We start from the raw sequence: 20,542 nt of genomic DNA on the forward strand, positions 1-20,542 counted from the left end.
GGGGGGTGGGAGGCACAGGATCTTGAGGCAATGATTGGATATGGTGGCACAGGATCCTTGGGCCAGTTCAAAGATTAAGTCTGAGCAATTAAAATAGAGAGGCTAGAGAGGCTGATTTGGGAGGACTCATTTTCATTTAAGAGACCCATGAAACAAGTTGTTTATTTCTTCTGGAGGAAGGGTATGGTATAGAGCAGGGAAGGAGCATCTCTCCTATCTATGTACATCACTGTGAAAGGTCAGAGACATAAGATACTTCCCCCCCCCCCCCCTGGAGATTCCTAGAAAGGCTTAGGGGAATTGGAGAAACTCAACCAATATGAAGTTCTATTTTTGCAAGTATAAAGTGAAAATTGAATATTGATAATCATTTAAATGTACCAAAAGGTTTCTGAAGCCTGGGAAATTTGGGCTAGGAGATTGGGGGGGGGGGTGCAATTAGGAAATTTAGGAAAGGAGAGAAGGTGAGAATAAGCCTAATCATGTTATGTGTGAGATGGCAACCAAGAAAATACGTCCTGTAGTGCAGCTGGATATAAAAGGCTGAAGCTCTAGTGAAAAGACCAGAAATAAGGAGGGGAAAATGGGAGTCATCAACCAAAGGATGATGCTTCTTGACTGGGATCCAAGTCAGGCAGTATGAATGAAAGAGATCAAATTGCTTCTGATGAAGCCCTCAAGAATATCCATTGTCACAGCATTCTGAGTGAAACCAATATATTTTACCAGTCCACAATCCTGAGTGTGTATAATAAATTCATTTTCCCAATGCATACCTTAGGGATGGCTCAATCTCATCTGATTGCTGGCTTACAGATCTCCATGGGCTGGTAAATTCCTCCTGACTCACCAGCATTCTTGATAAGCAGTATTTGGCAGTAAGCATGCCCAGCCTGCACTGAATAGTCCACGAGCTGTGATGGAATGCTTCTGTCTTAACTTCCTACTGTCTGAAGACTTTGCAATGTGTTGTGTTTCTATTGATGTTTCAGTAGCGGTGGCTTTGTTGTTTTTGAGCAGCAGGGATGATTGAATTCTCTTACTGCTTTTAAAGGGAGTCCCTTAGCAATTTTTTTTTTTTTTTTACCTTGTCCTGAGTAGATCTGAGAGCAAAGAAGTTACATCTTTCTTCTTTTCCTCTCTCTTTTTCAGCAATTAGAGGTCAGTACAGAGATCTTCCTAAATGCTCCAATCAAAAACCCTACTGGAAACCTGCTTTCACCCTTGCTTCCAGTCAGCTAAACTTCCCAATGTTTGATTAGTACGTTTAGCTGAAAATTTGCACTTCCCTTTCAGTCTTTTGCTATTAAATATGGCATTACACACACACACACACACACACACACACACACACACAAGTCCCAGCTGAAATGGCTAGACTTTCAAGTGTTACTATATAGACACCATGGAGAAAAGGAGTGGTACCATGCCCCCTGTCCACTCACTAAAGGAAGAGCTTAGAACACATTTCTTTTATTGATCTTATCTAAGTAACACATGGCCTTGGACCACTATATTTAAGTTTTAACGTTTAAAACATTGATTGTAATAAATAAAATTTCCGTGTGCAAGGCCTGGCATGTAGAGTCATTGCTTTATTCACCATCACACTTCATTTGTTTATTTCCACATTTCATTTCTTCAAGATTTAAAATTTGCTGTTGCATTTTCATTAGACTTTATAGCTGTCCTTTAAAGGAAATGTGTTTTCTTTCTGGATACTGATATCTCTTCCCACAGATTTTAATGTCTGCTGAATCTTTCGACTCCCTAGCAAACCATGACCGTGATCTCAACTTTTGCTTGATGGATTAGAAGTTCACTTCTTCCTTCTCTCACATTTAAGTTTAAATTCATGATTTTTTTCTTTAAATGATGTAGTTAACTCTATTGTTTTTTTTCACTCTATTATTTCTAAACCTAACACCCTATTTCTAACCTTCTTTAGATCTTCTTTGAATTCCTTATTCTCATAGATAACATCTCTTCCACTCAACTTGCTTCTTTATCCTGAAGTGTAAACATTCTCAGCTCTCTCCCATCTGTGGAAATATTCTTTCTTTTGATCCTGTCAACACTTTGCATGTTGATTCTTTTTCTCTTCTTTTAAGCCAGGGTCCTTATAAGAGTAGTCTATGTCCTTTGTTAACCCGTTCCAGCTTCTCTCTGGTTCAGTTGTTTACAGTCTTATCTGTTCCCATCACATCATGAAAAAAGAAAAATCTCTCTTGGAGATTATAATAAAAACCAGTCAATATCACCTTTAGTCCTCATTTCCTTGCTTTCTAGAACTGTAGGATTTTACAATATTGATAATCCTAATTCTCTTTAATATTCTCTCCCCACTGGATTCTGCAGATCATTTCTACCTTGGCTCTCTTCCTGCTTCTCTGATCCTGACTCGGACTTTGTTCTCCAGTCTCATACATATTTTCAGTGGGATTAGTTCTTTGGCTTTTCTCTTCTCTCTCTTTCATTTAGTTAAACAATGTTCCATTTAGTTAAATGAATGCTTATTGAGCACTTAATATCTGTAACTCATTTGAGTTGCTATAGGTCTGCCTCAGAGTGCCTCTGGGGTCCTGTTGGAGAACAATGGAAAAAGCCATTTTGTTCGAAGAGATCTTTTGAGACCTCTAGAACCTTTCATTATGTCTAAAATTTCCATCATGCTTTACTGCTTTTGGCAGAGGAATTTATGATCCCTGTTGAAATGCAAAAAATCTTTTCCAGCAGGCTTTATATACTGTTAGCTATACCTTAAGTCATACCAGAAAAAAATAATCAAATTTTCTAACAGGACACAGATCCAGAGGTGTGAAATATAGGACAGATAGATTTTAATGAGGTAAGGGAGGAGGTGGGTGAGGGAATATTGAGTAATAGGAGGTACTTCCTTGAAAGGGAAACAAAAACAAAAATGATTTGTCCCTGTGGGTTCCCTAAGCAAAATGTTGCCAAGGGCTGGCCTTGGAAATGCCTAAATTTTTAAAAAAGACACAAAGTAAATATTGTAAATAAATTTCCATGACTGAATAAGCTCAGCATTTTGAAAATGAGAGTTCTTTTCAGAGTATGTATTCACTCTGCTGGTTTCTTTTTTTCCTTTATTTTCAGAATACTGTCATGGTTCTCAGTAAATTAATCTGAATCACAAGAGATCATCTCCCTAGAGGTGTTTAGTCTAATTAAGAACAATAATAAAAATCTCCATTAAAGCTTTTACTCTGGGAAAGCCATTAGGAAATGACTAGAGTGACAGCAGTTTTTCTTCCAAGTTCAAGTGTTTCCTTTTACTCTAGTGCAATGACTATAAATGGATATTCTTTGATACCAGGTAGTCCTACTGAATGTCTCTGGAGTGGACCATAAACTACTTTGTAATGGTAGATAATTCACTATCATAATACAGAAGCTGATTTTTGCTTATTAGTGAAAAATGGTATAAATTTAGCTTCCTGGCATTCCTAGTAAAATATTACTTTTTTCACAACATGGCCTGGGATTTCATGGTCTTGGAAGATATATATATATTTTAATATATGAATCTTAAAAGAATTAAAGGGTGATGGTAATAGAAACTCTGTATTTTATAGTATAAATTAGAAGCTACAAGTTTCTGTGTTTTTTTCATTTTAAACTCACTATCTGTTCATACTGTTGTTTGTTTGTTTGTTTGTTTTAAATCCTAGATCCACCCAGTGGGGTTTTACTAAGTTAGAAATTCTTTATTAGGTGGGGTTCTTACTCTGATATAAGTGTGGGGATTTTGAGACTACCTATCCTAGTATCTGCCTCCTTAACTATGCACGTATAAAATTTAGTAGGACTCAGTCGATCTGTATCAAAGTGACAACCGTCTTATCTTCCACTTTCTATATTTAATGAGAATAATGCATTTGGAGAACATCAATAAGTAAAGAGTCTTCCTGAATAATCACAGGGACATCGATTATTTAAGGACTATTTATATAAGTATTCTTGAAGAACAGATATTTTTGCAATGTCAGCAAAACCAATAAGGATTAGCTTGCCTCTTATGCTCTTTATGGCATGGATTGTTCTCTGATGACCACAGCTCTCATTTGTAGACCCCTTACATCACAGCACCTTCACCCTGCCAACTAGTCAGGTGTCCCGAATTTCCAAGTGCAAACTGGGTGGTTTCCTTGCTCCTCATTTTCTCTCTTTCTAGCTCAGATTTGCTGTTTTTATGCCTAAGTCCTTCTCTCTTTGGGAGGTGGGTATGAATATGTGGTGCTAATATGGCCACAGAGAGGAGAACATCACAATTCCCATTTGACATTGATGGCATTAGCTTCAACTACCGGAAGGGATTTCACGTACCATCGTGGGTTAGTAGGAGGGATGTTGTTGGGTTGGGGTCTTTCTTAATCACTTTTGATTTCAAATTTCTAGATCTTTAAAGACACTTAAGGTAATTGATTTGAAGATATGAAATAAATGTTTCTTTTGTCGTTTTTATAAAAGATGTAACGCACTTGGAGGATAGAAAAAGCTAAGAGTTTTTATATTTTAAACTTGATTGAATTGTAATTGGCATTCAAGAAAGGACACATGTTTAAAGTATACAATTTGGTTGGTTCCATCATGTCGATACACACCTGTGAAACCGTCTCCATCATCAAGATAGGGGACCTATCCATTACCCTCAAACATTTTTCCATGCTCCGTTGTAAGTAACTCTCTTATACTTCCCTGACACTCACCAATTTAAAAAGCTAAGACTTCTTTTATTTATATATTGGAGAGAGAGAGTGCACCCACCCGCTCACACACAAGAACAAGGGGAGGGGAAGAAGGAGAGGGAGAAGCAGACTTCCTGCTGAACAGAAGGTCTGTTGAGGGGCTCGATCCCAGGACCCTGAGATTATGACCTGAGGTGAAAGCAGACAGTTAACCAGCTGAGCCACCCAGGTTCCCAAAAAGCTAAGACTTCTTAACACCAGACGTCTTTGTGGTCAACACACTTAAATTCATGAGCCTCCCAACCACGAGTGCAGCATTTAGAGTTTGGTTACCTGTGCCTTGACGAAGTGGGTAAATCTAGGTCCACCACACAACAGGAAGGCTATTCCAGAGAAGAACTGTTAATATTCACATGTCTATTATGGTGGTGACGTCAACAATTCAGTAGTTAAAAATATGAGAAGAAACAAGTATTATACACAAACAAAGATCTGAAGCAACAGCTTCCAAACCTTCTCGAATCCTGAAGCTTACATCCTGGCTTCAGCTGTTGTTTGCTACTCTAACTGCCCCTTAGAGTCACTGAGGGACCTTTAAAAATGTTAATACTTGGGTTCCATCCCAGATTAGTTAAATCAGAATCTCTGGTAAGGGCTGAGAGTCAGGATTCATTCTTAGTTAAAACTTCCTGATGATTTACTCATAGTTAAATGTCCCTTTTGTGGAACCATTTTTGGGTTTAATTTTCTTAAGGATTTCACCCAGAACTGGTCGTTCTGTATTACTCTTCTTTTCTCAGGGGGTTGTTTTGCTCTGGTCAAGAAGTACTTCTTCAAGGAAAAGTAAATGGTCAATGATTTTGATTTATCTTCTGCCTTATAACAATTGACATACTGTAATAAAAATCTACATTTTGTGATTAATTTTAACTTTCATTTACCATTTTTTAAAATTTCAGTATGCATGAGACCACAGGAAAAATCTATGATGTTATATATATTGACCTACTTGCCCATTCCTTTTTGGCCCTGCTCTCTCTTTTCATTTCAGTGTCTGTTGCTTCTCAAAGTGACTCATGGGTTCCCCATTCTGCACTATCACTGAGTCTTCCTTCTACTCTCAGTCTTACACTCCAGGGAAATACCCCAATCCTCTTGCTTATTTTTAATGTCTACTAGTTGCTGGATATCTTTTGTAATACAGGTATTTATGTCAATGTTGCCAATATTTGAATGTGGTACCTCCGGTAAGATTCTGTCCTGTTAACTGTAACCTTTAACTAATGATGCCATGACCCAAAGGACTAACAATAGTGGGAAGTTTCTGTTTCTGTTTCAAGTTGATGGGGGTAACATTTGAGGACAGGTAAGCCAGTCTATGGTCTCCATGTGACACCATGGACCAGTGTTCTCTTGTACTTCTGCAAAGGAGCGTCTCGTTTGGTAATATCACCTTTTCAGCTTGTTAAGTGACAAGAAAAAGGAAGAGAAAAGGGAAGCATCTGAGTGATGAAACATTGATACTTCACTATGAATTAATGGTACAATGTTATTTTTCAAAGTACTTCTATGACTGTGATGCAACCGGAGAACATCACTGCTCAATGACCCTTGAAAGCAGACTTCCATGTGTGAAACTACTGAGTGTTTAACAGATTGGGCTCTCAATTGAAGGTGTAGGAATTGATTTTTCTCAAAATAATATCAGTTTTTTGGGCTTTTTCCTTCCATTCCTACTTACATTCAGATATTTGTTAAATGTAGGAGTTTGTAGAGAAAAAGACCTCCCACTACGATGTGTCATTAATGATGGATTGTATCAGAAGGACTTTTCGTTGTTGTTGCTCATAGTACATATTCATTTCTAGAAGTAAAATTGCATTTAAAATTATTCAGTGAAAGGTAACTACAATATTACTGTGTTTATGAATCACAAGTTAGTCTTTTATACTTGCTTTGTTTCTTATAAGTGAATTTTATTAGTAGATATAAAAATAGCTAAGAGGTAAAACTCTTTTTGTTTATATGTAACTTGGGAAATATTTTTACTGCTGACCATAAACTGAAAAACTATGGTGACCATGATTAAGTTAGTCCAACATGGAAACATTTCATGGGCACCAGCTGCATACATAGCACTCGCCAGAGTTGTGAGGATATAAATACATGATATACATTGGTATGATCAGGGCATTTAAAATATTTTAGGGAACAATGTAGGCACAACTATGACTGAGGCAAACACTGGTGATAGTACTAGATCTAATATCATTTTGTATATTTAGCATCAGTATAAGTTGTAGTAATTGAAGTGTTTGAGGAAGCTTTCAAATGCCTATTTTGTCAAAGGAAATGAAAGATTAAGAACAGAATAAAGATGATTTAAAAGTTTAGATGCCTAAGTGAACTGCTAACTACCTAATTCACCTAGGTGAATTGATGAGCAGTGCCTTGATTTTTAAGTTTCCTGACAGCCAAAGGCCTCACATTTTATTTTCTGACAAAAGAAAAGACACAATTTATCTGCAGAGGCAAATATATTTCTGTGACACTGCACTCAACAGGAATATATATCTCAAAGGTCTCAGTACAGTGAATATCATATTGGCTAATAAAATCAACTACAGTTTTACAAACAACAGGAACTGTAGGTCCACAGAAATGATTCTAGGTTATGGCTATCTGTGTGACTAAGGGCATTGCTTGAATTAAGGGAAAGGTTTATATGAGGACTTGAAATAACACTGCACAGAGGCATATTTTTTAACTTTTAATTTTTAATTTTATCTTATAAAATATTACCCCTTTCTGTGTGTATTGCTGAAGGTCACTCTCAAAACACCTAGAAACGATTTTCATAAGCTGTTTCTTCACTCAGCAATTTGGATAAAATCTAGTATCTTCTCAATATCATGGAAAAGACCGTCTATTCCTTCCCTCTACTCCCATTTTTTAAAAAATTTTATTTATTTAAAGTAATCTCTACACCCAATGTGAGGCTTGAACTTATGACCCTGAGATCAAGAGTCTCATGCTCTTCTGACTGAGCCAGCCAGGCACCCCTCTCCCAGTTTTTCTTAATGGCTAATTTTTATTTCTGCTCCATAACTAGAATAATCAACTCGGTTTTAAAAATCAACATATAGGGGCGCCTGGGTGGTTCAGTGGGTTAAGCCTTTGCCTTTGGCTCAGGTCGTGGTCTCAGGGTCATGGGATCGAGCCCCGCATCCAGCTCTCTGCTCAGCAGGGAGCCTGCTTACCCCTCTCTCTCTGCCTGGCTCTCTACCTACTTGTGATCTCTGTCAAATAAATAAATATACTCTTTAAAAAAAAATCAACATATATTGGAGTGTCTCTTGAACCTCAGCATTATGAAGTGAGAAATTCGGAGTTTCTGCTCTTGAGTCCAACTCTTCCCTCAACCCTGTTTCTCCTGATATATCATTACTTGTACATTACCAACAAAATATTTTCCCATGTCACTAACTCAGTGTTGCTGGAAGATGTGTCATGATGAAATTGAGGTGTCATGATAAAATTCATTCTCTTTCCTCACCTTCTCCCAATTGCCAGAATTACGCTGCATTTTACTTTGGTTCCTAGTCGAACTATGAATTTAATGTATAATTTGTTTGTTTTCTTTTGAATTTCTAGTTGTCTTCCTTTTTTCCTTTGTTGAAGAGAGTACATACCTTCCCTTTACCGTTAATTTAGTTTCTTAATCATACAGTTTAGGTGATGACAATCATAGCCACTTTTTATTTGAAGACCCCATCTTCTGTGATCCCTCTGATTTCCTGTTCTGACAACAACAACAACAACAAAAAATTGCTTTTTAGAACAGTTGCTCCACAGTTACGCTGGGATTTCTTTTTCATGTATTCTGTGCCCTCATTTTGATTCCCAATATTTGGATCCCCCTTTCATGGCACTGTGTATAAATGGTTGGTTGGCATTTTCCTTCCCCTTCTTTTGTGGAAATCTGCCTGGCCAACGATGTTATGTCTCTTGCTTATCTACAAGGTCTTCATTTGCTTGTTTGAGCTATGTATGAAAATCCAGGTTTTAAACAATTTTGGCTCAAAATATTCAAAGCCTTAGTTAACTGCCTCAATTGTCATCTGGTGTTCAGTGAACTCTGCCAGTTAAGACTGACTTCTGCAGTACTGACTTTTGCTTTAGATGTTCCTTACACTATACATACCCATTTTAGTTACTGATGAGAGGGAACAAACATATCCATAAAACTTTAAGAATCAGATTTGTATTCTCTCTTAAAGGGAAGGTCAATCGATATTTAACTTTTCTTTTTTTTTTTTTTTTTTTCACCCAGACTAGAACTTAAGTTATAATCAGGCAATTTCCAGAAGCCTGTCTTGAGATCTCATAGTTGTGTGTTACATAATATGGAAGATTACCAATGTGTTTAGGTAATACAGTTCTACACCCAAAGCTGCCAAGAAACTCAAAGCATTTCCTTATTTTAAACATGAGACTTTATCACAGGATATTTCCTGTGGGATCACTTTGAGTTGGCTTATGTTAGCTAATTCTGAAGCTGATTCTGATAATGAACCTTGTTCAGGGTTGAGAAGCACTCCATAAGAATAAAATTACCCTAATCAAAAGGTTCAAGCCTGAACTATTAAGCAAACACCAAAGAAGTCAATTAATGTCTTGTTTTGCCCTTAAAATGATCTATTCTGTTTTTTTAATACCATTTCCTTGTGATTTTGTTTCACTCTTTGAGAACTTCTCTAGCTAAGACTGTTTCTTTAATTTCTTTTTATTTAAATTCTAGTAAGTTAACTTATAGTATAGTATTAGTTTCAGATATACAATACAGTGGTTCACCACTTCCATACATGACTCCGTGTTCTTCAGGTCAAGTGTACTCTTTTTTTTAAAAGATTTTATTTATTTATTTGATAGAGATTGCAACTAGTCAGAGAGGCAGGCAGGGAGAGAGAGGAGGAAGCAGGCTCCCTGCTGAGCAGAGAGCCAATGTGGGGCTCATTCCCAGGGCCCTGGGATCATGACCTGAGCCGAAGGCAGAGGCTTTAACCCACTGAGCCACCCAGGTGTCCCTCAAGTGTACTCCTTAATCCCCACCACCTGTTTCGTCCATCCCCACCCACCTCCCCTCTGGTAACCATCAGTTTGTTCTCTATGGTTAAGAGTCTTTCGCTTGACTATTTCTTGATGCTCACTCTTTCTCAGCTTGGTCTTTTCAGTGGTGAATTCCTACTATAGAAATATTACTGCTGAAGCCGTATGTAAGCTTAGCACTGATTACTCCCAACTCGTCATAGAAGTGAAAGGGAGTAAGAAGCATTTTTAATGTCTTCTAAACCTTTAGAGGAGAATGTTTAGTATCATAAACGTCATAGGATTCGGGATTCTGTAGCCCCTTTATGGGAGAAACTGAATCACAGAGAAGTTTGAAATGTTTGAGCCAAAGTTACAGGACTACTTAGGTGGAACTACTGGATGTAGTTTTGCAGGTATGCACCGAAAATTCTAGGACATGTCTCTCTCATCTGTAGGCTACCAGAATAGCACACACGGCCTTGTCCAGCACTGTATCGATTTTCTCAGCAGTCATGGGTCAATGGCAGAAGCTAGGTGTCACCACCTTTATCCCAGTGCTCCCATTTCGTCATGACAGTGATATACAATGAAATACATGTGTGCGTACTTGAATGTGGGTTTATGATTGTTTGAGCTTCCAAAGCCCAAAATATTCTAAAAAATGTTAAAAATTATAAACAACTTTTGTGATATTTTAAAGATATAAAGAGTTAAAAAATAGGAATTAGCTCTCTCAACATATTGATGTACCAAAAGATTCCAGAATGAACTGAAGGGCTTTTTGGGATATAAAATCAGCTTACCATTTGAGCAAATTGAAGTTAATGCTGGGATGACAAAAAAAATTTTGTAAGCATTTTATTATAATTTTATTATAGTTTCTTTTCCCTCATTAAAATCCAAAAGCAGCGAAGATGTGAAGGAAACCTGTCAGACCAAAGTGACTGTCACCTAGTACATGCCAATTTGACAATATTGGATTTTAAAGAGCATATCGATATCAAATATTTATTCTACCTCTTGGGTCAAGACAAGGATAGGAAGTGGTTCAGATAAAACAAATATTCTATGTATAATTCTTTTCAAATAAAACATATATTGAATAATGCTTTCTTTTGTTGACACATCCCCTATGGTGATGGCACAGAATATTCTCTTTTCTTTGTTCAGGCATAGGACTTGATACCAACAGTGGTGAACAGAAGCTGTCAGTTTTAGGCTATTGTCAAAAACTCTGGTATGTACTGAAAGCCAGATCAGGAGAAGTTAGCAGGCAAGAGTTGTTTTCTGACCTTAAGTTTCTTTTTCAGGTAAACTGGTTTGACTCCTCTATCCTTTTTAGCTTCTCACTTTTTTCTCTTTTTCAACTTCTCTCCTAATGCAAAAGGAAGAGAAAAATAAAACTTTTTTTCATATCTGTGAATGTTCTTTTCTCCATTTTCCATCCTTGTGAATTTCACAAAGCTTCCTCCGATTAGGTGGAAAAGAAGTGTGAAGTTTTTTCTTCAAACACCTTGATGCTAGAAAAACTAAAAATATACTCAACAAAATATATGTGTTTGAAATTCACTTGAATATATACTCTTGGTGACAAAGGTATCTCTCTTCCAGTTTTCATATCACAACCATATGCCAGGGCATATTAAATTGCAATGGCTTGGAGTTCATTCTTGTAGAGGAATAAGAATTTGTATACTTCATGCAATGAATCTAGGCTAAGATCGGAGCCTTCGAGTTAACAGTTGGCTATTCATATAAAGAAGCTGGCAGTTTGATTTTTATAAAGTTTAAGAAGTAAGAGCTCTGTCTGCTCTGTTTTAAAGTAGCATTTTAACATTTAGCAACAAATTTATTTGGATCTTCTTTTGGTTTATTCTTGACAAATGAATGCATTTCCCATCCTATCAGAAAGTCACACATATGGAAAAGTTTTTCATTTGGTTTTGTTTTTCCTAGAAAGAGGTAGTTTTGGTTTGCTCAAAACTATCGTCTATTTTTCATTTCATCCACAGGTGAAATGAATGATTTGTACATTCTCAAGGAAACTTGACTGATGTTGGAAGTACAAACAGTGAATAATTTTATTTTTAAATTTGACTTTGCTTTCCACAAAGTTAATAGGCTAACATGGTGATAGAAAATGAACATATCTTTATATGTTTATAATTGAAGCTCATAGTTAAGATCTTTTTGGTGAGGGGATTCTAAGCAGAATATCTTGAAAAGAAGAGAAATATTAAAGAACTCATGAACTTTCGGGGCAATATAATTTTCATTCTGAAACTTACAGGCACAGACAGAAGAACTTCTGTCTTCTAGCCTAGGGCTATGGAACGTCCTCTCTTTTCAATTGAGAACAACCACTGAATTAGCCTCCTTTTATGTTCTGTAGGTTTAAAGCTCTTTTATTTCAAAAGGCCTTTGGCACGGCACACTGATTTTATGTTTGATTTTTATTACTGATTTTAATTGCTTGTGCAGTTGTGTATATTTTTGGTACTCTAACCATATTGCTCCTTGTAAAATACCAGAAGTATTTTTGAAGAGGCAGAATATTTTATGAATTGTGTTTTCTTGTGTAATTAAATAATACATAATCTTTATGTTACTGGCTCCAACACCCTAAAAATTTTAGAGTAAATGCAAGGTGTTCCTCATTGATTTCAGGAAAAAAGTATTTAAATAACAATTTTTCCCTTAAATATTCCCTTCCATCCATTTGGTGTGAATGAAATGAAATAGAATCATATTTTAGAAACTGCATTTATTATTTCTAATTGCCTTTTGGGAACATCTTGATTTTTCACTTTAAAATGGTTTAACTCCGTTCTTTATGACAAGTCAGACATTACAACTACCTTTTGTATGTAGCATATAAATGGAAACTTAAAATTCCCTGTTGAAGTATAAAATTCAGCAAAGAACTTTTAAGTGCATCCAATCAAAGGAGAATATATAGCAACTACTCATTTGCAGGGGATGTTAGAAACTCGGTTTGTGGTTGTTATAAATCTTGCTAAAGTGGATTTTACACAGACATCTTTTTCAAAAATGAAAATAGATCTACTGTCTTAAATATCTTGATGGAGATCACGTTTAGATGCAATAATGGCCAAACATGATGTAATCATGAGTTTTGTGTCAGATTGATTATACTTCATTAAGATTACCTTATAAATATTGTGGACAGGTATTCCCACTGCTCCTAATCTAGGTGAACCATCTGTGGTGAATCAAACTGCCTGAATCTCTCAGTCCTCTCAGTTCACTTGTATTTTATTAGAGAGTTTATATAACATCTCAACTGTATTCAGTTTTGACATGTGAATGGCCTCCTGTGCTCACAAGCTCAGTGCTGCTTAATTTTCATAGTAATACAAAATTAGTTTCTGTTGCTGTGTGGGCAAAATGTTTCTTTTTCTTTGGGATGAAGACTAAGGGCGTAGAGGGAGAGAGGACGAAGAAGCAAAGCCGACTTGCTTGAATCAGTCTGGGGTTTAGGGAGGATTTTCTATGATGGAGTCCCAGAGCCCTGTCTTCAACTAGATATTATTGGTAATTTTGCTTTTATGTTTAATATTGGGTTGAGGTAGGATAACAGATCATTTTATCTAAAGTGATATCCATGCATTCTGTCCATATTACTGGGAAAGATGTTTAAAAATTACATAGATTATTTACATAAATGAATTCCATTACATAAAGGTAAAAGTGCACAAAATTAAGATTATTTATGACTCAATAAAAACTGTACGGGGCAGCCGATCCTTGTCCTTAGAGCCCTAGGTATTACAATTAAGAATTAATTTTTCTATATTACCATTAGGAACAAATTGTAAACCTTTTCCAAATTTGCAGAGTTCATTTATGCAACATTACTCCATGTATTCACTTAATAGCAAAATGTAACTGGGTGAATTTGCATATTTTTCATTAGCTAAAGTTTTTGTGTTTCTCCAAGGATATCTTAATAAAAGGTATGTTCTATCCACTCTGCCATTTTCAAAAATGTTGAATTAGTGGATTTTGAGAAACCTTTCTACTATCTACTGATTTGTGTGATTATTTGGAATCATCACACTTATAACTCTAAACAGATCTTTAAATTTAAAATTTAAATTGTTCAGAGATAATCTCCTAGAAAACATTTTTAAGGCTTCTGCAATATTCAGTTCCTTACATGATATATTCTGCAATGACATGGCTGGCGCTAGAAACTATAATGCTAAGTGAATTAAGTCAGTCAGAGAAAGACAAGTACCATATGATTTCACTCATAGATGAAATTTAAGAAACCAAACAAATGAGTAAAGAGATTTAAAAAAAAAAAAAAAAAAGAGGCAAAGCAAGAAACAAGACTTTCAACTTTAGAGAACAAATTGATGGTTACTAAAGGGGATGTGGGGGAGGGGTGGGGGAGGAGTTCAAATCCTGCCTCTGCACTTAACTTCTCTAAAACTACTGATTCTAAATTTGCTAAATGGGAACAAGAATTCTTCCCTCTTAGGAGTGTTGTGAATTTAAATGAGATAACTGGGCGCCTGGATGTCTCAGTGGGTTAAAGCCTCTGCCTTGATCTCAGGGTCCTGGGATCGAGTCCCACATCAGGCTCTCTGCTCAGCAGGGAGCCTGCTTCCCCCCTCTCTCTGCCTGCCTCTCTGCCTATTTGTGATCTCTCTCTCTCTCTGTCAAATAAATAAATAAAATCTTTTTAAAAAACGAGATAACTATGAAAGAATTTGCCCTTATAGAGTTTCTCTATTATCTTCACCTCATATTTTCCAGAGGAATCTCTTATAATACTTTAGCAATAACTGTGTCCATATTGTAAGTGTTCCTGTCTTTCTTAATCAAGAGGAGAACAATTATTCACTTTACCAAAAACATGCTCTAAGTGATAATTTCCCTTGCGGTATGGGAATGTTTGTTATTTGACAAAGAAGCAAGAAGCTGAAAAAAACACACTACATTTGAGCCATTGCCTATACCAGTTCAATCAAAAATGAAGACAAAGTTTATCCGCATTGATAAATCAGGTCCATGGAAACATATGCTTTAACATGTAAGTGTTCAATTGACATGTAATTTTTTAGGAAATTGACATGTAATTTTTAGGAACCCTAAAGTTCCATTTCAGTTACATGTTACATTCAATTACATGTCAATTTTCCAGTTGACATGTAATTTTTAGGAACACTAAAGTGAGGTGACTCTATGCAGGAATTTAAGCGTGATTAACTTTCATGAGTCCTCTGAAAACTTTATTAGAATTTGCTAATTGGCCATTGTTTAAAAGATGACACTTCTCATCAATTAATAATCAGTTAATGTTCTTATGCATTCTATACTCTTTGAGACCTCAGAGCATCTGGCTGTGAGATCTGCCATTATAAAATGCCTGAAAAGGTTTATGAGGCTTAGTTGTAAATTGTAAAGTTATTTGGTAAAAGGAAGGAGTGGATTTCAATTTGATTAGCTTTATAAAACAGGAAATACTGGAGATTATCATTCTTATTTTTAATAGTTAAATAAATAAATGGAATTGCTTATATAAAGACAGAATAAAAAATATTTCTAGAAATAAACTATATGGCTCTGAGCAAGTTGTTCTTCATATACCACTGATTTAAAATGAAAACAAATAAAAAGTTCTGAAATATTTTTTTAATTACACTCAGTTCATTGATGATTTCTCCCTCAATTCATTTATGGATCAAGTCATTAAAAATCAGGAGATTCTGCATTCTCATTATTACTTCTTCCTTCTTTCTCTATATTCTATGGAAAAGGGAAACAAATGAATAAGGTCGAGAGTTCTTTGACAAAATAATTTGAACACTAGGCATTATAATGTGCAAACCAAGTTCTATAACAAATTTATAAGAATTAGAAAATACCCATTTCAGGAAAAAATAACAAGGAATTTTAGTGGAAGAGAGAAAAACAGGGAATGAGCTAAAAAAAAAAAAAAAAAAAAAAAAAAAAAAAAAAAAAAAAAAACCACAGTCCCAAACTTACCCTTTCTTAAATGAGAAACTAAACTTTTAGGAAAACAATCTTAGGCCTTGATATTTAGGAGGGAAATAACATGTTTACTCATATATAAATTTATTCATTCAATAAAACCTTTTGATGCTGAATATGACATTATGAAATAAAAGTATGCCAGATTTCTTTGAAGAGTTACAATTTTTCCTAGAGTCAAAAAGTTTGATTTCTAATAACTAAGCCCTCAATGGTAAAATTGCTAAAGGATTAGAACACCCTTTTAAGTGAAATAAAGATTATTTTCTAACCAAGAGTCGTCTGTGGAAATCAGTGGCTTTATGTACCCATAAATCCAAATAGAAACTGAAAATGTTCTTTCAATTACTATAATAGACTAAACTGGCATAGGAAATCACCTTCCCTCAGCAAGTGCATTTTGGATAAAATATAAACTTATACAAAAATATTAAATAGAAAACTGGGCTTGAAATTTTAAAACAAGAGGAAGAAGGAGAAGAGGAAGAAAAGAAAAAAAAGAAGCAGAAGATCCTCAGAAAATTGAAGAAAGAATTCAAAATCAGTAGAATTCAAAAGTAATATGTTTATGGATTCTTTTAATGGATTTAATCATTGCATTACTTTCCATGGTGTGTGTGCGTGTGTGTGTGTGTCAGCTATTTTGTTGAAGCGGGAAGACAATTTCAGCTTGAGGCACTGTGCAAATCGTGGCTCTGGAACCGAACTTCATTCCTGAAGTAGTCATGAGTGATCAGGTTTTATGTAAAATAAAGACAAAGTTTGACTTCCATTCAGTCCAGGAGAGCAGCAAGGAAGCTTGCCAACTGCAGAAGTTCAAGGGTGGAAACAAGGCCTACCTCTGAGGAAGAAGAGGCCCTCAAGCCTGGAGCAGGGTTGGGTCTGGATTCAGGCAGGTAGTTGCACGAGGATATCCAAGTTGGAACACTTGACCCTTGTGGGTCCCAACGCATAGGTAATCCTGAAACCATGCTGCAGGGATACTGCCGTGCTCTAAGACATGTGGGAGTCCCGGGAGTAACTCCTGACCAAGATAAGTTTATGGTGAAACAACAAACATGATGAGAAAACAAACCACCATTCGAAGAGTCATCAGATAAGATACAGGAGAGATGGCGGAGCACATTTAAGAGAATTTAAAGTACATCAAAGAGATAAAACACAAAATAGAAATGAGAAGAATAGACTAAATTATTAGTCTAAAGGGAGGACTGCAAAAGTACCACATAGAAGTTTAAAGAAATGAAAAATGCAGTCCTTGACATAAAAATTTCAATGTGAAGGTTAAATGTAAGATTAGATTTAGCTGATGAGTTAAGGAATTAGTAGTATCCAGATCTACAAAAATCACCCAAGAGTGCAGTATAAAGAGTTAAAGATAGAAAGTATAAAACAGAAGTTTTAAGGTGTGAACAATGGAAAGCGAAGAGCCAACATAATTGTAATGCAAAATCAGGAGAAGATAGAAGTGGTAGAAAAATGTGTATGAAGTTAAAATAGAGTGAGAATTATCAAAAGTTTTTTTAAAATATGTTAATTCCTAAACAGGATTAGTGAAAACAAACTTCTAGAAACATCATAGTGAAATTGCAGTACACCAGATTTTTAAAAGCTCTCTATTAGGAGGATACACACACACACACACACACACACACACACGGATTACCTACAGAGGAATAACAATCAGACTTTTTATGGACACTTATCTATGTCTATTTCTGTTAGAAGACAACTGAAAAATATCTCCAAAAATCTGAAAACAAATACTTGTCCACCCATTTTTATATTCATACAATGATTATAAAGAGCAAGTGGAGAATAAGACTTTTATAGAGAAACAAAGATTAAGAGTATACAACTCCTGGGGCGCCTGGCTGGCTCAGTGGGTTAAGCCTCTACCTTTGGCTGGAGTCATGATCTCAGGGTCCTGGGATTGAGCACTGTGTTGGGCTCTCTGCTCATCAGGGAGCCTGCTTTCCCCCTCCTCTGACTGCCTCTGTGCCTACTTGTGATCTTTGTCTGTCAAGTAAATAAATAAAAATAAAATCTTTAAAAAAAAGTTTACAACTCACATATATTCCAGGAAAAAGCTACTTAAAGTTGCATTGAACCAAAAGAAAACTGAACTCAGAAAAATAAGTAGAATGCAAAAAACAATACTGACAAATAAATTGGTAAATGTATTGTTAAGGTTCAATACATAATTAGTATTTTTTAAAAAGCTAATTTGGGTAAAATTAAAGAAAAAACAGAAAACCAAACCACGATAGATTGAGAAATGACATGAGAAATTAAAGTGAAAGCATTTTAAATCCTGTAATTATTTTCAATGTAGATAGATTAAAAAATAAATTTGTTGAATCTCTATTCATAATAGTTAAAAAATAGAAATAATTTTTTACCAAAGATTAGGTTACAATTGTATATTTATATAACTACTACTGTGCAGTCATTAAAATGAAAGAAATAAATGACTACCAACATGGTTTAATCTCAAAACCTAATGATGAATTAAAATAGCCAGTTGCAAATAGATACTTAATGTATGATAGCTCTGTGTACTTTTGAAATAACACCAAGCTATACTGTATGTTACATATTCTATTAATTATAAATGGCTATATTGTACATTTTTTATATACACCTGATAAGAGACATATACTCACCAAATTCATGATTCTCTTCTTTGGAGAGGAGAGAGGTGAATAAATAGGTTTCAGAGTTGACTTCACTGTTATCTGCAATGCACTATCTTTTTTTTCTTTTTTTTTTTTTTAATGTAAAGAAAAATACCTCAGTATGAGAAAGGGAGAAGATTTAATCATGGGATTAATTTAGAAGTCATTGTGGGATGCCTGGGTGGCTCAGTTGGTTAAGTGTCAGCCTTGGGCTCAGGTCTAGTCCGACCTTAGGCTTCTTGGTCAGCAGGGAGCCTGCTTCTACCTCTACCTACTATTCTCCCTGCTTGTGCTTTGTCCCTCTCTTTCTCTGACAAATAAATAAATAAAATCTTTTTAAAAAATAATTTAAAAATGCAGTCATTGTTTACCTTCTGATTTGAATTCTGAGCCTTGGCCTTGAAATGCTTACTGATAATTGTCTGTTGTTGTTCTTATGGTATTGTTTGTTTGGGAGGAAAAAAAAAATGTAGGCAGCTTATATAGCTTGGGAAACTTGCTTCCAGAGTCTGTCCTCCAAAGGTGTAGCAGCACAGTGGGAAAAGGCAGAATATTCTTGATAAAGTTGATGCCTTAGAGAGTTAAACTCCTGCATTTAACAGGGCCTTGATAAGATTTGATAGTATACACAGTGATAGTTCAGTGTGTGCTAAGATTTCCAAATGTATGCTTCCAGATTTAAAAAAAATACAAAATGATCTACAACCTGGGAAAACTAAAATATTTCAAGATCCACGTTTGCTTCAAACAAGTGGCATATTTTATTCTCTTTCCTCTTTAGGAGAAAATGGAGAAACAACCTAAAAGCAAATGCAATTTTATTCCAGTTGAAATTCTAGACAAACTATACCTTCAGAATTTATTGATACCATAAACTTTGTTTTTATCAAGTGAACTTTTAACGCTTTAAGATTTATATGTATTTGATGAGTTGAAGGATAATTTATTTACCATATGTAGTACCAGGATATTAGATGTTTTTCCTCCGGTATTTCTAAGGTAATTTGTGTTAAGCAAACATAGAATGAATGAGAGGTTTAGTCTGACATATGTTTGACATATGTACTTGGTCAAGTAGCTACCAGAAGGAATACTGGACATGTCCTGCTACTTCAGAAGGTTTTGAAAGACTCACATTTGATTATCCTTTTTGAAAAAAATAGTGTTTCCATTATAAGTTTTCATCAAAATGACATCAAGTGGCTTATCATCAGTATGGATCTGTGTAGTCATACCTTTAATTTGATACCCTTACGTTAAAACTAATTAGAACCAGAATATAAAGATTGCATAATATAGACAATTTTAGTCAGTTCCCATCCTCAAATATCCATCAAAGGAAGTACAAAACCAACTAATAAACAAATAGTAAAATACAAAAAAGAGAAAATTATACATTCAAGGAAATAAGCAAGCAGACACAATTCTGGAGCACAATCCAGAGTAATTCCCAAATTATGAACATTTGGGGTGGAATAAACAGAAGTCTGAGAGCTGAAACAGACCTCACGGCCAGAGTAGCTGTCCCTAACGCTTGGTGGCCCAGACTAAAAGTTATATCCAAAACACTGTGACTTCTGCCCACTGGGGTTTTTGCATGACTTGTCCATCCTATCTGGAAGTCTGATGCCCAGACCAGGTAGGGTTGACATCTTCTTTATTTTTCCACGTAGGCATCATTTCCTATAAGAGGCTTCTACTTGCCCTCTTTGCTTCAGTAGCACATCGTCCAACCTCCACCCATCTCTAGCCCCAAATTCCATTTTCTTCTTGGCATTTGTCATTTTTTTTTAAAGATTTTATTTATTTGACAGAAGGAGCACAAGTAGGGGAAGCAGGAGAGAGATAGGGAGGAGTAGGATCTCCACTGAGCAGGGAGCTGTGGTTATATGATAAATATATGTGTAATGTTATTATATATATGGTAGTGTTGTTGAGCTATGTCCTACCTAGTTTTTATCATGATAAAATGGTATATTCACTGATCTAAAAAAATACTCTGTAGAAGACCAAACTAATTTATAATAAGTATGTTCAAAA

The sequence above is a fragment of the Mustela lutreola genome, chromosome 4 (genome assembly GCF_030435805.1).
Source record: "Mustela lutreola isolate mMusLut2 chromosome 4, mMusLut2.pri, whole genome shotgun sequence".
Taxonomy (NCBI): domain Eukaryota; kingdom Metazoa; phylum Chordata; class Mammalia; order Carnivora; family Mustelidae; genus Mustela; species Mustela lutreola.